At 35.1% G+C, this 21,178-nt stretch overlaps 1 protein-coding gene and 1 long non-coding RNA gene across 7 annotated transcripts in view; one reads left to right on the forward strand and one right to left on the reverse strand.

The window, feature by feature from the left end:
• KCNH7 (potassium voltage-gated channel subfamily H member 7) overlaps nt 1–21,178 on the reverse strand; it is a 207,170-nt gene that overhangs the window by 148,694 nt on the left and 37,298 nt on the right. The window lies entirely within an intron of this gene.
• The window catches only part of LOC134421287 (uncharacterized), a 240,101-nt gene continuing 222,872 nt past the window's right edge, over nt 3,950–21,178 (forward strand). For all 4 annotated transcript variants that reach the window (XR_010028556.1, XR_010028554.1, XR_010028555.1 and 1 more), the window contains exon 1: nt 3,950–4,153. This is a non-coding gene — a long non-coding RNA (uncharacterized LOC134421287). The remainder of the gene's footprint in view (nt 4,154–21,178) is intronic.

Below are 21,178 nucleotides of genomic sequence, written 5' to 3' on the forward strand. Positions count from 1 at the left end.
TCACCCTTTAGTCTTATTTCCTCACCTTTCATATGGGGACAATATTGAATGTGTCTGCACAGAGGATAAAAGCAGTGAAAATGAAGTGATTTGACTTTAATGTAATTCTTAAGTGTTATGCTGGTAAAAAACTATTAAAATCTCATGTGGAGAATAAATTGAAAAACAAAGAAAATAGACTTTTTTTCCCAAATGTCTTCTTATTCTTTATTTTACAGGAAATTTTCATTGTCAACTGCCCTTTAGTGTTTGTATTTTTGGGAGACTGCAGCAGAAAGAGTTTTTGACTGCATTTTGCCCCACATTCTCAGATTTTGTACTATGCCAATACCAGGGATGAATCTTACACAGTTTCTTCTTGATTGCATTATATACAGCAATATTGCTATTTTATTCTTCCCAAGCTTCAGGAATATAAATTAGATGTGTATCTTTCTTGTCCTAATTGCAAACTCCTGGGATCCCTTTGTGTATGAGATATTGTAATCTAAGACTAGTTTCAGAAAGCAAAATGTTAACCAGGTATGAAACTCACTGTGTATACTGGCAACCTTTTCTTGTTTCCTTGTAAAATCTTCAAATGAGGTGAATATGAGTATGCTTTCTTTCTGATTTATATGAAAGACTAAACTCTCCCTAATTAAGAGAATGTAGAATTGCAGTGGAAGTTTTTAAAATAAATCTTTCCTGACAATTATAGCTAAGCATATACTGTAAAGAGACAAGCAGAATTGTCCAGAGGACAGCTATTAACCAAATGTTTGTAGGTTTTATTTTTAAGTAGGAAATTGTGGGGTTTTTACTTAATTAGAAAACATTAAGGCAGTTGCCTATTTTTAATTATTTGCTTATTGATAACTGAGTTTGCAGATATATCTTTCCTAAATTTGCTTTCAGTGCTTCCCCTCTATACCTGCTGGTGATAAATAATGTTGCCTTATGTGGTCTATTGCAAGGCCATTTATATCATTCTCTGAATTGGTGGATATTTTTAGTCATGTTTAAAATACTAAGAGCTGTTGGCTACTGCCAAGATAAGTAAGCAGAGAATACTGTCACTGTAGGGTTTGCTTTGTCTGTTGCTGCTTAGGAAACAGTCACAAGTCATGCACTGATTGACAGAGCCTCACTGCTGCTCTTGACAACTATCAGGAAGGTTGTCATGTAGTTTAAATTACTTGCATAAGAATGGGGAAAAAAAAGAATGGAGACTCATTATTCACAGTACTTTCACAGTAATCATAACCCCTGGGCTTTTCAGAAAAACTGATATATGAGCTATGAAATCTTTTCTGTGCTTATCCAAACAGATCCAGGGTATACCAATCTACAGAGCAATGAACAGGCAACTACTCTAGAAACAGTACTACCGTTCTTAGGAAAGGGGATCAATAATGGTAGTAACAAGAGCGTGATCATAGGCACTGGACCAAATAATTGAAAGATTATCCTGCCCAAATTTGTGCTTATCCCAATTTCCAAATTAAAATCATATCTAGCCTAGAGCAATTGAAGCTATTGCTTACTCAAGAGTTATGCCCTATAGAATATTGCCCTTTGTCTTGTAGGGGAGACACTCTTGAGTGTTCAAAAATAAAACCTAACACTCAGCAGCTTTCTCGGCCATGAGAACCATCCAGTCCCACAACTGGCAGCACAAGCTTGCCAGAGGCATGTGCTGCTCATTTTTGGAGGGATATAACAGCATAGCCCATAATGTCTCCAGTGATTCCCCATGGAACCCAGTTCAGTCTAACAGTTTCTGTACAAGAAGAAAGTTTTCCTAGTCTCCATGGAAGAAAATAATCTGAAAGGAATGGCATGCAGGTGATTCCCTTGATTTGAAGGCTGTTATTACAGATTTTGTAATAGGAAACAGAGGTATACCAGCAAATAGAACATAAAGAAATAGACCTGGAGCTTAAATTTCAAGCTCATAAACTGTCAAGAAAGGGTAAGATTTTTTCCTTGTTGTAGTTCATAAAATTACATTAGAAAGGTGAGCTGCAAACTGATAATTCTCTGTAATGCACAGAATCGCTGTATTGGAATGATATACGGTGAATGAAGCAAAACCCAGCAGAGTTGAGCCAATTTTACTTTGGTAGACCAGCAGACCCAAGACAGACCTTAGAAAGAAATAAAAAAGTAATTTAATCAAAATTTTGGATAATTTAAACCATACTAGCATTTCACTGCTCTTGACATACTGATAAAAGCTTCTCTTATGAGTATTTTAAAGTAGATATGTTCTGACAAGCCTTTATTCCACATTGAGAATCTATGGAAACCATTTGAAAGCAGTTGGCTTCCAGATCATCCTAGATACATAAAATGTCTGGAAGCCAACTAGCTGATTTCAAATCAGTTAGCTAGTTAATTCTCATTCACCAAGCATGATTATATTCTGCAAAGTTAGATCTAAAAGCAAATGCCTTCTGATCTTGATAGCAAAAAATGCGGTTCCAGTACCAAAACAGAACTAAAGACATAGAAAACAGAATATTATAAAGTGTCCCTTCCAGTGTCCCAGGAACCACCTTTTTTTCCCATATTTCTTAAAATATCTGAACATCAAACCCTTCAATGCTCTATGTATCTGTAAATTAATTTTCACTTCTATTTTGGCCTGTACACTGACAGGAAAATGCAAAGCAGTTCTGTCAAGAAACAAAGTCTTTTTAGTTCATTTTCTTATTGAAATCACTAGTATCATCATTGTCTCACCATCTATCACACACCTCATCACTCACAATATCCCATTTTATGAGACCCTTAATCCCACCTCAAATACTTAATAGGCATTGGCAGTTGCAGTGAGTTTTAGGTTACTAAGTTAGGTTACATAATAAATATAATATCTAAACAAAGCATTCTTACATTAGAGAACTAGTAATATTTATGGGCACTGTATTTAGAGGCTTTATGTCTTTCTTTTTGGCAACTTCTCTTTAGTTGTTATCTCCCATCTTCATTATTCTAGAGGCAGTGAGAATCAACATGTTATGAGATCAGTAGGTTAATGTATGATTAAACTACTTGGGTGTCATAAGAAATGACAGTGTTTTAAGTCAACAGAAGATACTGCATTTTAATAGATGTATTTCATTTTTTCTTCTACCTCATGCACCTCACTCTACCAATGTACTTATATAAAAGCACTGTTATGATTTTCATAATTACATCATATATGTCACAGAGCAACCCTTGAAATAGAAGTAGTGCAATGATTACAAAGGCTGCTTTGCAGAGAGTTTGAAGAATTTCTCATTCTCTTAACACTTTCTCTGGCCATGTATGGTAGTCATTTGTATGCTTTTAAAAGATCTTTCTTATTTCTGAAAAAAAACTTGCTGGATTCAAATCAAAAGAAAATTATTTCAGTGGACTATGGATCAGTGACTTTTTTGCCAGTCAGACTAAGGCAAGCAAAAGTTTGGTTCAAAATGGATTACTAAAATGTCTTTGAATCCCTTGGAAAACAGGTGCTTTTGTTTGAAGCTATATTGAGTTGCATGTGAGATGCTTATATTTATTATATATTATCCCATGGACATGAATGCTGTTTTGGTTAGATACAGTGTTTTTACTTAAATTTCACATAAGTGCATAGGTATGCCAAGAAAAGAGAAGATATTGGAATAAATGCATTAGCATGAATTTCCAATAGCTCACTGCTTTTCTGGTTGCTGTAGTCGTGGCAGTCCACAAGCTTATCTCACACACGGGTCTCTGGTGCTCCAGTGGATGATCCAGTAGCTTGACTTGAAATGGCAGCAGAAACAGTGCCAGCACTGTGAAGAACTACTTGACTTGAAATGGCAGCAGAAACAGTGCCAGCACTGTGAAGAACTAGATAATGTGTACATGCTTAGTCACTGAGTGAAAAGTGATTATATTTAGAAGAAAAGCTTGGAAGGGCTGTAAACCCTCCACAGCCTCTCAGTGTTTGGTCATACATGATCAGAGAGTGACAAAGCCACAGAATCACAGAACAATTAAGGCTAGAATGGAGCACATGGGATCATCTAGTCCCACTCCTCTGCTTGAGCAGAGTCACTAAGAGCAGGTTGCTCAGGACACTGCCCAGTTCTCCAAAGGAGAAGAAAACTCCACAGTTGCTGTGCTTGATGACCTTTACTCCATCTGTCAGGTAGACATTGATATGTATATACATTAATACACATTAACATATGTTTTATGAAAATGAAATAATTGTCATGCTATAATGGCCTAATTAAAAAAAAAAAGTTATACCATGCACTGTGTGCAAACTGACAAGTTGAGATCACTAGGAGATCACTAATTTTTACTACTTTACTACTTCATTCCTTTTCTAATTCTTTCCTGCCTCTCATTTTTAGGGAGCCAATAGTATTTCCAAATAGCAACTTCAGTAGTAAGATGAATAAATCTCCACTTAAAACTAGAGAGTACAAGAAACCAAAAGACTTATTAGGTCTTGATAAGTGCACCTAGGTCTCGGCCAGTAATTTGGTTATTGGGATGACATAGAAAAGAGGCTTTTGTTTAAAAGACCACAAAAGGATCCTATTTGACTTTTGAGCAGTCAGAAGTTTTAGTGAGACCTTCCTGGAGACGACAGCGGGTAAGGGAGTGAGCTTTGTTGCTCTTGCAGAGTGTCAGCAAGTTTGGGAAATATTCAAGATGAAAGTGAAAGTCATATAGGCAAGAGGTTAAAATTTATTGAGTAAACAGAAATTTCTTTGGATTTCATGGATTTCACACTTATGGATGGATAGCACTGGAATATCCATTGGCAAGTGCTTTCAGGGAGAGGCCCCCACAGATAATGGGAGATTTCAAGGGAAAAAGGAATCAAGAAGAGGGGGGAGGTCTGTATTAAATATGGGGGCTCAACAGTCACTATAATATTTATTTGTTTCTCAGTTTTGTTGGGCAGAAAGCTCTGAATGCTGCACAATGCTTATTCATAGGGCAACATTATGTCTACTGCATTTAAACTTCTAGAGCTACTTATTGTTAACCATACTTTACTGCAGTTGTTCATTTTATTGTCTAGAAATCAATTGAAATATGAATTTAATTTCTGTGTTGTGTCTGTGGCCCACTAATGAAGTCTTAGAGTGGCAGTTTTTCATATGCTTTTGTAAATCTCCAGGAAATGTCTTTCTTAATGCTCTTGGCTCATACTTGTCTCTTTCAATCAAGATTGAAAGATTAAATGTTAAAAAAAGGGAAAGCTCAAACCATAAATACTGTGAGTGCCTTAGTTCCCTGACTCATCAATTGATTTTCGTATGGAAAGTCTGAGATGTGAAGTGTGATGCTATTACATATTTGTCCCTGAAGAATTAAGCAGCTTACAGAAAAGCCTTCACCAAGGTGACCCCCCATTCTGAGCTAACAGAAGCAAAAGCTCTTGCTTAATGTCACTAAACTCTCACTCTTTTCTGTCTTCTCCCTAGTGATGACAAACACTATGTAATAAGAATGTATTTTAGGTTCAGTGTGTGAACTATGCTTGTGTTGCAATATTTAAAGAGAATTTTTATTATTGTGATGGTGGCAATTCAAGGAAAATTAGCTCAAATTAGTCATACAAGTAGAAATAAAGAATAAAGCAAGTTGCCTTAGCACTGTGATAATAACACTTTATAAATTCTTCATAATCAAACAATGCTTCATTACCTGACCCTGTGAACACCTCGCTGCATGACAGTCTCCTACATAACAAACATAATCAAACATCTGTATGCCCTGAATTAACCAGACCTGCAGCTGGTCAGCCATCTGCAGTGGCTGTCCTCATGGAACTGTCTGCCTGTTCACTTATTTGTTTTTCTGTTAAACTCTAATGTTTGTGGTGGATTTTTCATGTCTACCTCTAAGTCTATATTCTGTTTAATCTTTTTTGGTGGTGATATGTATAGGCTTTCTATCAAAGTGGTAGAAATCCCTAGTGGTGCTGGGGACTGATGGCTGGACTTCATGATTTTGAAGGTCTCTTCCAATCTGGATAATTCTATGATTCTGTAACTGAAATTCTGAAATGAGTATGGGAAGAATGATGAACTTAAAGGCTTATCTTCAAGGTGAATTTTGTCATTCACAAATACTATATGCAGCTTATGTTTTGTGCAAGTATTGTGACCAGATTTATAGACAGATTTCTAATTGGGAAGTTAATGAAATACTGATGAATATTTGGATTCTGTTATATCACAATTATCTTAAACATTGCACTAGTTAATCTTTGTGTATAAATCTAATTTCCATCTACCCTACCACATTTCTGACAGTTACAGAATATTATAGGTCATGTTTCAATCCTTTCAGTTCTTGAAAAGAAGTGACTAAACATTTTAATTACCTGTAGCCTGCATCACTAGCACTGGAATAAAATCATATAAGACCTCCAGAGAGCCATGCTTTGCAAGTCATCAAAATCAATTCCAACACCCATGAACTGAGAGTTAGCACTGCCTTTCATTTTACAGTTGGCTTCCATTCTAGTATATAAAGCATCATCTCAAGACAGTAACTCCTGGGGTTTCTGTTCTCTTGTTTGTGGACAAGAAACTTTGGAGTTGAAGAAAATTATCAGTGTACCTTTAGAACAGGCCAGAAGAAAAATCCCACAGAGAACAGTGGCAGCATTACAGTTACAAACAGCTGCCTTCTCTAATAATTACATGGAGGGCAAGTTTCTTGTTGTGCCCTTTTTCTCATACTTTCTAGTTAAGCTCTTCCTAGGTCACCAGTGCTCTCTCATGAGTCACTTATTCTGAATTTCACATATTCATGATATTTTTTCTTTTGGAAATTCTTCCTTCTACACCTAACATGCATTTGAATTTTAAGAATTTTCACTCTTTTCCAACTCCCACTATGATTTTATTATTTAGACATTATGTTGTAAGCACTGTGAACATAAGTCTTAAGACTTTCTTTTGAATCAACTCTGATTTATTTTTAGATGTGTTCAATATAACTTCAGCACATCTAAGATTTATTCTTAGTCTCAATGACTTTTGTTGGCTCTTTACATAAATTTTTCTGCATTTCCTAATTCTGCAGTTCCCTTAGGCAAATGTATGAATTTTGCAATTTTTCAGATTTCCTCATACACCAATACTGACCTGCATTTTTATCTTCATTTCTTGACAGATATACATTTTACATTTGGGGGCAGGGAGAAAAATGGTTTAGACCACCTTGCCAATCTAAAATCTTGCATGTAGGACACATGAATGCTAATCTAAATAACTCAAAATAAATCTGAGACTAGTGGATGCTAATATTATGTTGGCAATATAGATTTTTCAAACTGTCATTCATAGACTAGCAAAGAGAAGCTGATAAAGCAGGCCTAGCTAACCCAGCATCAAAATCAAGTTCCCAGCCAAGTGACAATTCTTAGCCCTGTGTTTCTGAGCCTGTATGGAAGGACTAAGGGTTAAATATGTACTGTCTGGATTGTTGTGCAATTTCCTCACTAAGTAAATACCTAAGGAATCACTAGAAACAAATATCATCTGCCCATTTCTCCTTTGCATGCCAAGAACTGGCAAAGGTGGTGGTGGAGGTAGTGAATGACAGCTTAGGTCTCCTACATGCTTTCCCCCATTCTGATCACAACTCAGTAGTCCAAACTGGCGCTGATCAGCTTATTCATCTCATGCATGTTTGAAGGAATATACTGTAATGTACCAGACTGAGATCTTGGGACTTGGTTTATTGGAATCTTATCTTCCAATTTATAGAAAATTTAAAGCATTCTGCCTCCTGTTCTTGAGAACACGAACTTGACGTTTTTCTTAATTCAAACCTGTGTTCGATTTCTTTTACTATGAGAATTTTAGGGTAGGCTTTTGATTGCATAATTCTGTACTGGCAGAAGACCTTGTATAACTGCACCTACAGGGCTCAAAAGAGTTTTGCTGTGTTACCTTTTGTTTATTTGTGACACTGGCTATATAACTACTTTGTGGGAAACAGTCTTTGTCAGGAGAAAGGGTATCTGCACTTCAGGATATAAAGCTACAGTTGTAGGTATCTTCTACTGTACAGCAGGATTGTCTAGTATGGTACCTGGAGTAGAAGAGGCTTGCTGCACAAAGCTTGAATACCTCTGTAAGTAGAGTGAGTACATAAAAAATTAGTTCACTTGAGTAAATCCACAGTGACTTGCTGACTAAGAGCTGCAGACTGAGATAATTCATTTATCACTAGCTCTATTGCTGATATGTCAGCATATATATGTTGATGAGAACCCAAATGACTTGTAGGCTCTATGTAATTCATGTAGGCAAAATTTGACTTCTACCAATGCTATAACTTCTTTTTTTTCCCTGTTTTGAGCAACATTATAGTTTGACTATATGTTTTCAAATGCTGACACATTTAAGAGTTATGTGGAAATTTGAAAAAAAAAATCTAGTAAGCTTTCTTTTCTTAAAAATGCTGATTGTCTTTTTTACATTTTGCGATTTAGTATTAGGAACCAATGGTTCAGACTGACCTTCTGCAACTTTTAATAAAGCCAGTGAAATGCCTTGTAAGTAAGGAAGCTGTTGAAAAGCCAAGTGATTTATTACAAAAACAGTAGGACCCAGTAAGCTGGAAAGGTCAGTCTGACAAAAATCTAGACTCAAAAATGCTGCTACAATATAAGAAGGCATTATCAGGAGGAAAGCAAAAACTGAATGAGAGTATTCTTGGGAAAAAACATAGATCTGTAAGCTAAGGAAGCAATGTATTTGTCCTGCAATGTTCTCATTTTGAAAAGCTCCCTGTGGAGGCACTTTTCTATAGAGCAGGAACTTGAACACAGTTGATGCTTCTGAAAGAAAATATGGGGGAAGTCTTGAACCAAGGGAAACCCACTGCAGAAAAACTAATAACAGTAGTTAAGATACTCAGTGTCATAGAATACCATAATTTAAGATTTTCTTCTAGGCTAGGCATGGTAGAAATTAGGACCTTCTATAACCAGCTATAAGGTGTGCATTTTTGCTAATGAAGAAAGAGGGACCTGGGAGGGTGGGAAACTTGTAAATTACCCTTGTTAGATCCTCAAATGATCAAAAATGGTCCTGGGCAGATGACAAATACAAATCAAATCAAATACTTCAGTGAACATATTGATATTTCTGATGATGTTTTTGTGTATTTGTTTATTTTACTCATGTCAATTGTCCTGGAATTCATCCTGGAGGAATTGGTGGGATAACGCATGCCAAGAAGGAGTGTCAGAGTATGTTGTAGTTTTACGGAGATTGTATATAGGGCAAGAAGTTAGGTGGTATGAATGGCTATTGCATCTGTTTCCATTTCAGTAACTTTACATGCAGGATATTTGAGAATTTCCAGATAAAACTTTTCTTTGTGAATGAGTCTTCTGGTTTTAAATGTAATATACTTAAGATAAAGTCTTTCTTTTGCATTTCAGTCAAGGTTTACCACAAATAACTGATCTTTACAGGAGTTAAAAAGTGAAGATGGGACTTGGAAGTCATCATCCTTAAGTTTTTTACAATAAACAATGGACTGTAATTTGACAAATGTGTGCAGCATCAAGGTGATTCTCTTAAGAGGAATCTATCCTGGCTTAGCAAACTGAAGTGTATCAGATGACAGACCATGTTCCAGAAGACTTTATACATTACTGCAAGAATAATCAAAATATTCCTTTTTATGATGGAAAAGATGATTGTCAAAAATAGATGAAAAAACTGCATTTATGTCACTAGTATTTGCACTCGAAGCCCCCAGTGGAAAACTTCAGCTGTCTGTAACATAGTCGTCAATAGATTTGCCTTCGTTTCTTTTCTGTATTTTTCTTTTTTTTTGTATTCTCTGTTTGATTTTAAAATTTTGCTATTTCATATTGCTATATGGACTGTAATTAAAAATATATGTTGAATACAGGAGGAAATCACTTCATTCTTTAAGCATACAAGGATTCTAGAATATATGGTTTCACTGGAACAGTATCTTTGCCTTATTATCGTGTAAGGAAAAGTGCTATGTGCTCAGCTGCTCAGAGTATGTGCTTAGATTTGAGATCTGAACAAGCTACCCTATTACTTAAAAAAATGCACCAGAAAGTCTGCGGTAATTGTGTAAATCAGGAAAATATATGAGGAACTAGGCTGTGCATCTTCCTTGGTTACTTAAACACAAAGGCTTGTCCTTGCATTTGCACTAATGCTAATGATCCAGTCAAATATTTGAGTCAAACACAGCAAATCTTGCTGAAACAAACTATGCTTTGTGGATTGTCCTCTAACTACATCTGACCTTTCAGGGTGGCTGTGTACTCAATTATGTGAGCATCTGAACAGCATTCCATTGTTTTAGGCTGTTTTACAAATAGTTACTTTTCACACATTCATGTTATTATTCAGTTTTAACTTAAAAAAATGCTCCAAGTGGATAAATAGTATCATGGGTTTTAACCACGAAATGCTGTGCTTTTATTGAATGAAATTATTCATGCAGGCCTTTACAGCGCTGAAGTTAGTTAAGTATGAGTTTGAACATGTCCTATAAACTTGTACATGCAATTGCAGAACATTATTTAGCTAGCAGTAGTTTTCAGTGCCTTCAGTGTCTCACTAACAATATTTTGCCCCTTCTGAGATCAGTGGGAACTGTGCTAAGGATATAATGAACTATCATGGCTCATTCTGTGAAAATGTGAAAATGAAAATATTCACTTTGTTTCAATATATGGATAGAATTTTCATTTTAAAAATAAGCAAAGGTTGTGTTGATAGTTGGAGAAAATATGTGATATTCTAGATTTTCACTTTTGTTTCTCTGAGGAAAATAATGATCCTCCACCAATGACTGATGGAGATCTGGTATTAGACCTGTTCAGGGACAGACACAGTCTTTCTATGTAAAAAGATTAAGTGATGCATGAGTGCTATGTACCTAAGAGTATCAAATCACCTCTTTAATTTTGCCCTATCATTTTAAGGGCATGGGGAGGTTCATAATCCTCACTGATCTTTTGTCCTTGTTCAGAAACAAGCTACAAATTCTTAATACAGAGAGTAATTTTTTTTTTTTTTTGGCAATTGCAGTCCACTGGATAATTATGTCACATTAACCAGCAGAATAATCCACACCATTAGACAAGCACAACTTTTTCATCATCAGCTACTAAAAGCCATTTGAACTAATGACTGATCTTTAAGCCAACCTTCCTGCTGCCCCATGACACTCTCATAATCCCACTGGAAACTCATTTCTGGTTCATTCCCAAAAGTAGCTAAAATTACACTGCCATATATGTCTTCTAAGATTTTGGAGGGTTTTTTGTTGTTGTTGTTGTTGTTGTTATTTGTTTTGTTGGGGGTTTTGTTATTATTCCGTTCAGAATGTCATGTACCTTGATCTAAATACCTTGGCTTTCTTTTACAAATCCAGTTCTCTAACAGAGCCCTGTTAAAATGGATTAAGGATGCCTTTATAGCTCTGTAATAACTAAACACTGTGCAGTGAAAGTACTATTTTGGCATATATTACTACAATAATTAAATATATTATTCCTGAAAATGTATTCCTTAAGCTGAGAAATATATTATCCATGAAAGTGTTTTACTTAAACCAAACCCATGCATTCTTTTTGTGTTCCAATTAACATAGTTGCATCTTGCTCTGCTGCCTTTTACAGTCACTATATTTTTAGATCTGTTTTCAATGGAATAAACATACCATAAAAATAATGTGCAGGCATAGAGCTGAATTCTTGCTGTGTTTGATGAGAAAATGTAGTCATGAAGTCTGTTTTGTATTTAAAACATTATTTCACACATTACTAGAACTTAAAACTTAAAAAAATTGTATCAGTTTGCACTGAATATCATGAAGTACCCAACTGTGGAGACAGCTTTTTTGTTTAGCAAAAGTTTTAAAGACTCCACTTCTCAGATAATCAGCCTCATGATAAGGAATCCCAAATTACTATTAGCTGGCAAATAGCAATTACTTTCTTCTTTGCATTGGATCATCTCTTCTGAATTTGCAAAGGACTGAAATTATACAACAGAAAGGACAATGACAACTCTTCATACTTGGAGCAAAGAGAAATCAGAGGAACTCTGAGTTTACTTTTTTCACCCCACTCTGACTGTGTTGCCTGGAGCATGCTATAAATTCTCTATCTAAATAGACAGGCAATGTTGCAAAAAATTATATGCTTTGGTATTCATGAATGCCTGGAATTCTCTATTGAATTTCATCTTCAACAAAGATTTCATAAAATAAGAACAGCTTTCTTGTTTCCCATGCATAAGTTCTCCCTTATGGGATTTTAAAGTTTATGCAGACTGTTTGTTTATGGGAATATTTCATTAATTTTTATTCGTCCTGCTATGTGTTTCTATTTCTAACATCCAGTATATTTTATCACTTATCTTTTTCACTAAAATCTGCTTTTTCTCAATCTCTGGGATGTTCTCTTCCCATCACTTTATTCCAACAGTGGATCAGTCTAGAAGTGTTCATTGACATCTGCTAGACCACAATACAACTTTTAGGCAATCTGAAATTCCCATTACATGAGAAATCTAGAACAATTCAAAGCAAACAACCAGTGTGTATGCAGCAGCACCTGTATCAACAAGGTCTCAACCTGACAACTTTTAACATTCTTTTTAAACCCTGACCTCATTTGGCTAATTTTTGAATGACTGACTTACCCCCTGGAGCAGGGTTATAGAAAAGAGAGCAAGATTTAACTTTTTTGTTATATATGTATGTTATACATGCACACACACACACATATATATATATATATTTAATTTTTTTTTTCTTTCTGGTTATAAAACTAGAAGGTAAGCCTAACTATTTTTCAAAATAGCTTTGAAGTTTTGCTTAGTACAATTCTGTCCTTAGATGTGACTTATTGTCTGTCTGCCAGCAAAGATTAAAATACAAAAATGTTTAGCTCCCCTGTATTGTACAGGGTATGAAATAAAGAAGCTTATCATGAGACAAAAATTACAACTTAATCCCCAGCCAAAAATCACTGTGTCTGATACTTATTTAATGTATTCCTCAGAGTATTCTGAGAGTGGTGAGTTTTGTGGAATTTGGAGTGGTATTTTTTCTCTTTCTCCTAGTTGGTCTGAGTGACATTTGCAAAAAAAAGTGGGTCTGTTCCTGTACCTGTAAAACTTAACAAGAGTTTTGTCACCCTCACTAAAGTGAGTAGATGCATGCTAAGGTGTAGGAGAAAAAAAAAAGTGAAATCCATTATTATACTTGTCTGGAATGCTAGAATATTCATTTTAACCTTCTTTCCTATGAGTAATGGGAAGAGTATACTTAGAATTTAGGTCTTCTTGCTGGAACACTACATTTATTTTTTTTTCATACTGGCTCCTTATTCCCAATAAAATATTATATGCATAGCTAGCTAGTAAATATTCATGGCAATCTTTCAGTTGTTCAAACTTAAAGAACCAGATTTTGATTGTGATAGCTGGATTGGTATTTGAACTTTAATCAGAAATTCAGAAGGCTGGGAATAGTATGTTTCAGTTACTTTCTTGATGAATTTTTCTAAATTTATATTTAGAAAATAAAAATTGTTTATTTACCTATGTATTTCTAATTAACTACTCATTTAATTAATAAAGCAGCTGCAATACTTTTTTAATCCTGAAGTTTTTTAATATTCATAGCCCAGGTGTTAGGTCTTAGAGCTAGGGAAAGCTGGTTGAAGGTTACTACTTGCAAGTATAAATTCAAAATCCTACTGGCTGGATGGCTCAGTCATGATATTTTACCTGTGGGCTTGTATTATTTTCATTTAGTCACCAAAAGATATTTGTAGCAATACTATAAAAATAGCTAGCCCTTAGGAATTCCCATATTAGTTTCAAATGCATCATATTTATGGAATAATTCAGCAGGTCCTCATTCATCAGCATTCCCTACTGGTTATTCATTACTTGCCTTTTTTCAAAGTTGATGTCATGTGGCTAATGGGAGAAATTACTTGCATCAAGACTGAATAACTAATAAAGAAGGAAAATTAACTAAAATACACAAATAGTTCAATAAATCTTTACAGAAACTAGTATGCATATAGAAGAATACTTTAAACATGTCTGATTCTTTAGCTGTTGTTGGGAGAATTGTCATTTGATTAATAACACATTATTGCCTCAGAGAGGCAAGTATATGCATATATCACATGGGAATATGTGTTTAAATACAGAGGAATATGTGTTTAAATACAGAGGAAAATTACCAAATCCTACAAAATTTGAAACTCAGCTAAGATGTCATTTGAACATAAATTTATATTGTCATTCAAGAGCTGAAAAGGGGGAAAAAGATCTCGTTATGGTATATGTTTTTCACATGAAGCTCTTTAAACTGCAACAGAATATTAGAATTTGCACGATCTCAAGGTCATTGAAAATGACAAAAATTTTCAAATTAATTACAGAGGAAATTTTTGGTTATATGCATTGTGACCTGTTATCTAGTCAGATGAGCAGTTAACATGCCTTATCATTAATAATATATGAATAGACTATCTAATTTAGTTCATTAATGGTTTGAAAAGTCCACTTCAATTTGCAGATGATAGCAGGTTGGTAAGGGCTGCAGAATGTGGATGAGCTGAAGATAGTTGAGATAAGACAGGTTAAAGGTAATTAGAGGTAGAGAAGCATGACTTCTGAAGATATAGCTGAGTTTGTTAATCTGGAGCAATAAAAGGAAACCAAATTGCTAACACATGTGACATTCGATGGAACAAAAGAAATGAATAAACCCATCCTTATGTCCAAAAAGACAAGATCTGCAGCTTGAAAGATTCAGCTTAGCTGTGGTAGGAAAAGCTTTTGAAGATGAGGATAATTATATAATGGAAGAACTGCACAGGGGAACACATGTAATCACTATTTTTCATTTGAATCACATTCTGCTGTATTTGTTCACCTAAAAGGCAAGTGGAGACGATAATGAAAATAAAACATAAATGTAGAAAACTAACATCTATTTGGAATCAAAATATTGGACTACAGAAATGATTCAAAGAAAAGTAAATAAGATCATTCTGAGAAAAGTCAGCCACCTCCTTGGAAGAGTAGCCTGAGGGTGCTCTAACTTCTTAGGATTGTCTATACTCTGTACATACAAAACTGAACCCTAGAATGAAGGCTATTGACTGGAAGGCAGTTCAGAAAGCATCTGCTGGAATCAGTAAGACTTAAATTGAAGTCAGTGATACTTGTGGATTGAGAAACAGAGCAAACAGAAACCTGCCAAAGGCCGAGGAATGCAATCTTTGAAGGAAATTCTTAGGATGCTTTGACTATACTTGAGTAATAATAGACAGAATATCATTCCTACACATGTTTGAGTGTCAGCATAAAGAGATTTCTGAGAGTTCGTTGGCTGCTACTTGACTTGTATACTATAAGGATTTTTGTATTATATAAAATATTCTGTGGTAATTTTTTAAATTCTCTGCTATTACACTGAGAGTTTGAGTTGGGTATATTTAGGGGTTTCTTGCTAGGCTCAGTCAAGTGTTAGGATTCCCCTGAGACAGCATTTTAAAAGATTATACTCTTTTTCAATACAATGGGAAAAGAAAGATCAGTCATGTAAAAGAAATTATTTGAGATCAAAACTTGTGTAGATCATGACTCATAAAAATGAATAAAACTGATTTTCCTTTTACTTTGAAGTTTTTCTCAAAGTAACAATAACTGCAAAATGACCTGAGTACTCAGATAATAAACACAATTGAAACCAGGAAAAAGACAATAAAGAAGTGCATTATTATACAGCAAAACTACTAGCAATTTAACAAGAGGATAGGCCTTATTTCTCTTCCCATGTCTTAAAAGAAAACAAAAATCCTAAACTGGTGAGTTCACTGAGTGTAAGTAAAAGATGGACTGACTCTTAAGCTGTGTAGGATCTGCACAAATGGAGAGGAACAGTTTCAGAGAAAAGAATAAAGTCAGTCTCTGCAATATGGATTGATACATATTTCTGCCATGGGTAGCAAAGACCCCTACAGAATATATAAGATAAGAATCTGGTTCTTTCAGTGCCAGAATGGTTTGTCTTCTGCTCCTTTGGAAAAAAAGAAGAGTACGAGCATACTATTTTGGACTGAAAACAGCATCAGATATTGAAGGATATGGTACCTAATTATCTGCTAAAAATGGAGTGTGTTGATGTGAACCTATAATGAAACAAAGGCCCCTTTCCACAGAGACAGTATAAAGTAAGTATTTAAGGACTTTTCACGGGCAATCTAGCAACCACCTTCATTTTGTGGTTTACAAAGGCAAAGTAATGTTGGTATTTGAACTGGCCAGAAATATTTTGTTTAGTTAGAGGCAGCTTTATTTTTTATGATAGATCCTACAAATTAATAACTTGAGCTGTTGATAAATATAGAGTTGTAGTGGAGGACAAAAATGCAATCATATAAACCTCTAAGAAGAGGGTATCCACTGCCTCAAGTAAGGATGAGCTTACAATGCTCTTTATAGGAGTTATTCTATAGATAACTAGAGTTTGGCTTTAACATTTAAATTGGTGTTCTGTAGAGTATGAGTATGTCTTCTCCCTGCTCTTCTGTGAATTTTGTTCCAATACTGTCATGTCATCTTTTAGGAACATGTTGAGGAATGGTGGCCATTTGGCTAAAGTCTACTCTTTCACATTCATGTGCAGGCTCCCAGAACTGAAGGGTCGTGTGAGAAATGTATCTTGATGAAACTGGAAAGAATAATTTATTCCCTTTTATACAGCCATATATTTTTCCCATGGAATAATGGTGCTTCACACTTTTTCTATATATAAACTGTATGTTAAAGGCACTGTCCAGCTTTAAATTATGGAATATAGCTCCCTCATCTGTCCAACTCAGTGCATAAAAATATGCCAAATATTCAAAAGCCAAATAAATTCATGCTCAGTAGTGTATTTTCCCTTTTTTTAACCGAACGTTTTGCCTGCTTTTAGACCTATTTTCAATGTACACAGGTAGAATAATTTAATTTCTATGTTTCTTATTGGATATTCTCAATTTTTCTGCAAGATATTCATAATTATAAGGTTAAAGCTGAGCATCACAGAAATCAGACTGACATTAAAGTTTCTACAATGTGTTTCACAGTTGAAAAAACAAAGAAAGTTTGCACACATAGTGTTTAACTTGTCCTGTTTCCTATATGTTCTCTGATTATTTACTTATTTTCTTTACTTATTTACTTATTTCTTATTTACTTTATTTTCTTATTTACTTCTGAGTACTACCAGCTGAACTAATGAGCTTGGCAGCCTTGACTCTCTGTAGAGGAATTTCAGTGGAAATAACTGAAGTACAAACTTACATGTCAGTGTCATTATAGCTTAGTCCTTGTCCTTCAGTATTTACCCACAGTATCCATTTCATTGTCTGGTATGTAACTGAAAAGGGTCAATAATTGTACTAAAAGCTATCTCCTGTGAAGATGTTGTGGTCTGTGAATTGCTGACTTGGATATACACCATCAAAATAATTTCATGGGCCAATAAAAGTCATTTTGCTGTCATCTATGTTGCTACTGTAGTATTTATGACTTTTTATTAGAAATAAAAATTACTTTAATATGACTCTTTTGTTGGAATAGAAATACTGAGAATGTCTTTTTCTAGTCATTATTCTTTCTATTTCATACATTGTAAAATAGAGCACATATATTTTCTATATTATATATGTTCTTTTTTAATCTTCCTGTCAAATTTAACACGATCGTCTCAGTTTTTGTCAGTGCTGCTTCTGGACAAATAGTCCTGTGAAAAATTTTACTATATGCCACTCAACAAAACTAAACCATCAGGTAGCATCATGCTGAAGTATGCAAACTTAATTTACTTACACAGCACTGATAAAGAGAGAAAAATTAATCTCATGTTTTATGATGCACTATAGCAATATCACAAGTGACTTCCATTCTGAAAAGCCAGAAAGATGTTTTGGTAGAGAAGCTGAGACTTTATTAAAAAATGAATAGAGGACCCATGATCCAAACTGTTTGCATTGTTCGTGTATTAGAAGTATGTATTCTAAAGATGTCCTCATGTTGAGTTGAAGTAGCACAGGAGAGGTAATGAGATGTATTGATATGCCAAATAATGACTTTTGGATGACCCAGTGTTCTCAAAGCTGTTTACTCAGTTATCATCAGTCCTGTGATCTTTGAGGGCTGACAGTCCTTGCTGTCCTTGCCACTGTAAAGATTCTTGCAATATAACTATGACTTAAATGTTAAGTGTCAGTTTGGCCCTTTGTACTTCACCTGTGGGCAAATCAAAAACAGAAACACCAGATTTTTGTCTTTGTTTAGATTACTAAAATATAAAGCATCAGCCGCCTATACAGCTAGGGTGTGACGAATGATGACAGAATAATAAAAACAATCTCCTTTCCCTCTATCTCATCGATGAAGAAAAGGCCATTCAAAAGTCCAGGAACAGGGATGGGAAGTTTAGAGCAGGTGCTCTGACCTAAATATGAGCTACATGGTTCTACATAGTTTACAGTGATCAATCTAGTATGTTGATTGGTGTTAATGTTTAACAGTTTTTCTCCACTGGGTAAACATGAGACTCACTCTGAGCTGGTAGTGGCTGTGTGGGTCTTTCTGTCTCAGGTCTTCTGGACTCAGTAAACCCTACATGTTATTTTCACTTCTCCTATCGCTGAAGTGAAACCAGTGTTGCTGCAACTCTGCAAAATCTTGCTGATGTTATCCATGGGGTTTGTTTTGTGGCAAACACTTCTTTTCACCTTGTTTTTTCTTCATTCTTCCCTTACCCCAAAATAGTCTCAACAAGATCACAGAAGATCTTGGAATTTGGGTATAAACATGCTGTGACTATCTGAGTGCTCTTGATCACAAATACAGGAAAGCTGGATTTTGTTGGTTGTTTGGTTAGTTAGTTAGTTAGTAGTGTGGCTTTTTTTTTGTTTGTTTGTTGTTGGGTTGTTTTGTTTTGCTTTTAGCTAGCCATTACCAACAGGTGTGTCCAGAATATCTGAAAAATGACTGATTGATGAAATTCAGAAATTTACAATTTATATTAAACTCTAACAAGGAATTTACCTTCTTTTCAGGCATTGGAGTCTAATGGGTCATTTCTGTCTCCAAGAGTGAAGGGTCCAAGAGCCTGTCATGCAGTATGAGATATAACATTAGATTATCTGAGCACATTAGTGACATGTTAGCATTTTGCATTTAATTCGTGTGTACCTTAAATTCCAACAGCAGAGTCCCCACTGCCCTGCAGGCCATGCTAGCTGAATGAATGTGATTGATTATTCTAGTTATATTGAAAAAAAGTATAGTTGCATGACATTTAACATAGGTGGAATGTTGGTGTGTGCCATTGGATAGTAAGCTTAAATATAGTTTGCTGAACCAGCATTTGGAGGAGCTTTTAAAAGCTGTCATTGACCAGCAAAAATTTAATGTCAATTATTACATTCTTAATGTTTTCATAATGTAGCACAGGGGTGTAAAGAGGCATGCATATTTTATCCTTTTATTCTCTCATTCTGTTCTTTTAATTCTAGTTACGTGATAAATGTTCACGCTCTAGTTTGCATAAAACAAAGCTTGGTTTCAATCTTTTAGCCAATTGCAACATCTGCCCTACAAGGTTTTTCCATTTTGTATACAGGCTTCCCTGAAGATATAAATATGGTCTTCCTAATAAACACATTTTAAATGCCTCCAGAGAGAGAAGCTTTCATAGAGGGATTAGGATGTGGTATTACGAGACTCACTAAAAATGTTTGATTTACCTTAGCATGAGAGATGGAGCTCACCATGACTTTGATATAAACCTAGCACCAAAAAGGAGTATAAATAAGAGCAGAATGTGGTTCCTGGTCTTTTCATAGTAATAGTGCCTTAAGACTAGAAATGCAAGAGATTCTCCTTAATGTAATGAAGCATACTTGTGAGCAATGCTTCCATGGACCCAGGGAGTGGGTGCACAGACAAGCCATTCTGTCTCTTGGTATAACAAGGGGACATCCCGTCTTTTCAGCTGAACTGATCCTTTATGACACTTACTATGGAAGTAAAATATGTGAATGTAAACTGTAAAAAGTACTAGGTCTCTTGATTTTTAAAAATAAATGTATCCTTGGTAGTGCAGACTGCTATAGTGTGTCAGGGCAAGTGTTAGGAAGCTCTTTAGAAGCTCATTTAATCTATCTACGACTCTTTACTACCTTTAGTTTAGAATGACAGAAATGCCTTAGTGGTTTGGATCCGTTTCACACTTGATTTCAAGTGAATACTTGGCCACAGTCAAACTTCCTGACCCAGCCAAAGCACTGTTTGGTTTGCCAGTAACAAGGTGTGAATGGGAGGGTGACTCTAGTCTCCTGTACACTGTAAGTTTTGCTGAAGGAAGCTGTTGTGTATTTTGTAAGTTTGGACAAGAAGGTATTAGAATAATAAATAAGAATAAATGACATATTATCTTTTGGGGGGAAAGTACAGTCTTAGGGCCATAAGACAACTAAATTTGGTAAAGTTTACAGCAAGGCTTAAGATTTTTACTTTATGTTACTTTTCTATATGCACTTTACACTTCTTTATTCATACTCTGTGCGTTTGAAATATGTCATATTTTTAGAGAACTTGCTGATATAGAGTCTAAAGTTAGAAATGTATCTCACTGAAAAGCAAGAGATGCCATCGCTGATGTCATGCTCAAAAGAGGTGACTGGTGGTTGTGTATTCACAGATCCCAAAGCTGAGGCCACACATTGAATCTGGGAAGTGTTTTTGAGGTGTGTCGCCCAGGCAGCTTCAGAACGTTAGTGTTCTCTAAAATTACATTTCCATAATTTAGAACAGATTCAGATCTGTTCTAAATTCAAGGCAGTGACAGAGAATGTAATAATCTGTTGTTAATAGGGTCATTAAAATAATGGTCTCTATTTTATTTTTTTCTATATAGGTAAATATGTTAGTTATGTATCAGTCATAGTTTGGTGCAAAGTCAATGATTATCACTATTTCTAGGTGAAAATACTGTTTGATAGTATTTTACCTGAATGCAAATGCTATATCTAATTCCACTTTGCCATTGAATCCTATTCTAACTGAAATTTGGAAGAGTTTTTCAGTCTACA

This window comes from Melospiza melodia, chromosome 8, assembly GCF_035770615.1.
Source record: "Melospiza melodia melodia isolate bMelMel2 chromosome 8, bMelMel2.pri, whole genome shotgun sequence".
Lineage (NCBI taxonomy): Eukaryota > Metazoa > Chordata > Aves > Passeriformes > Passerellidae > Melospiza > Melospiza melodia.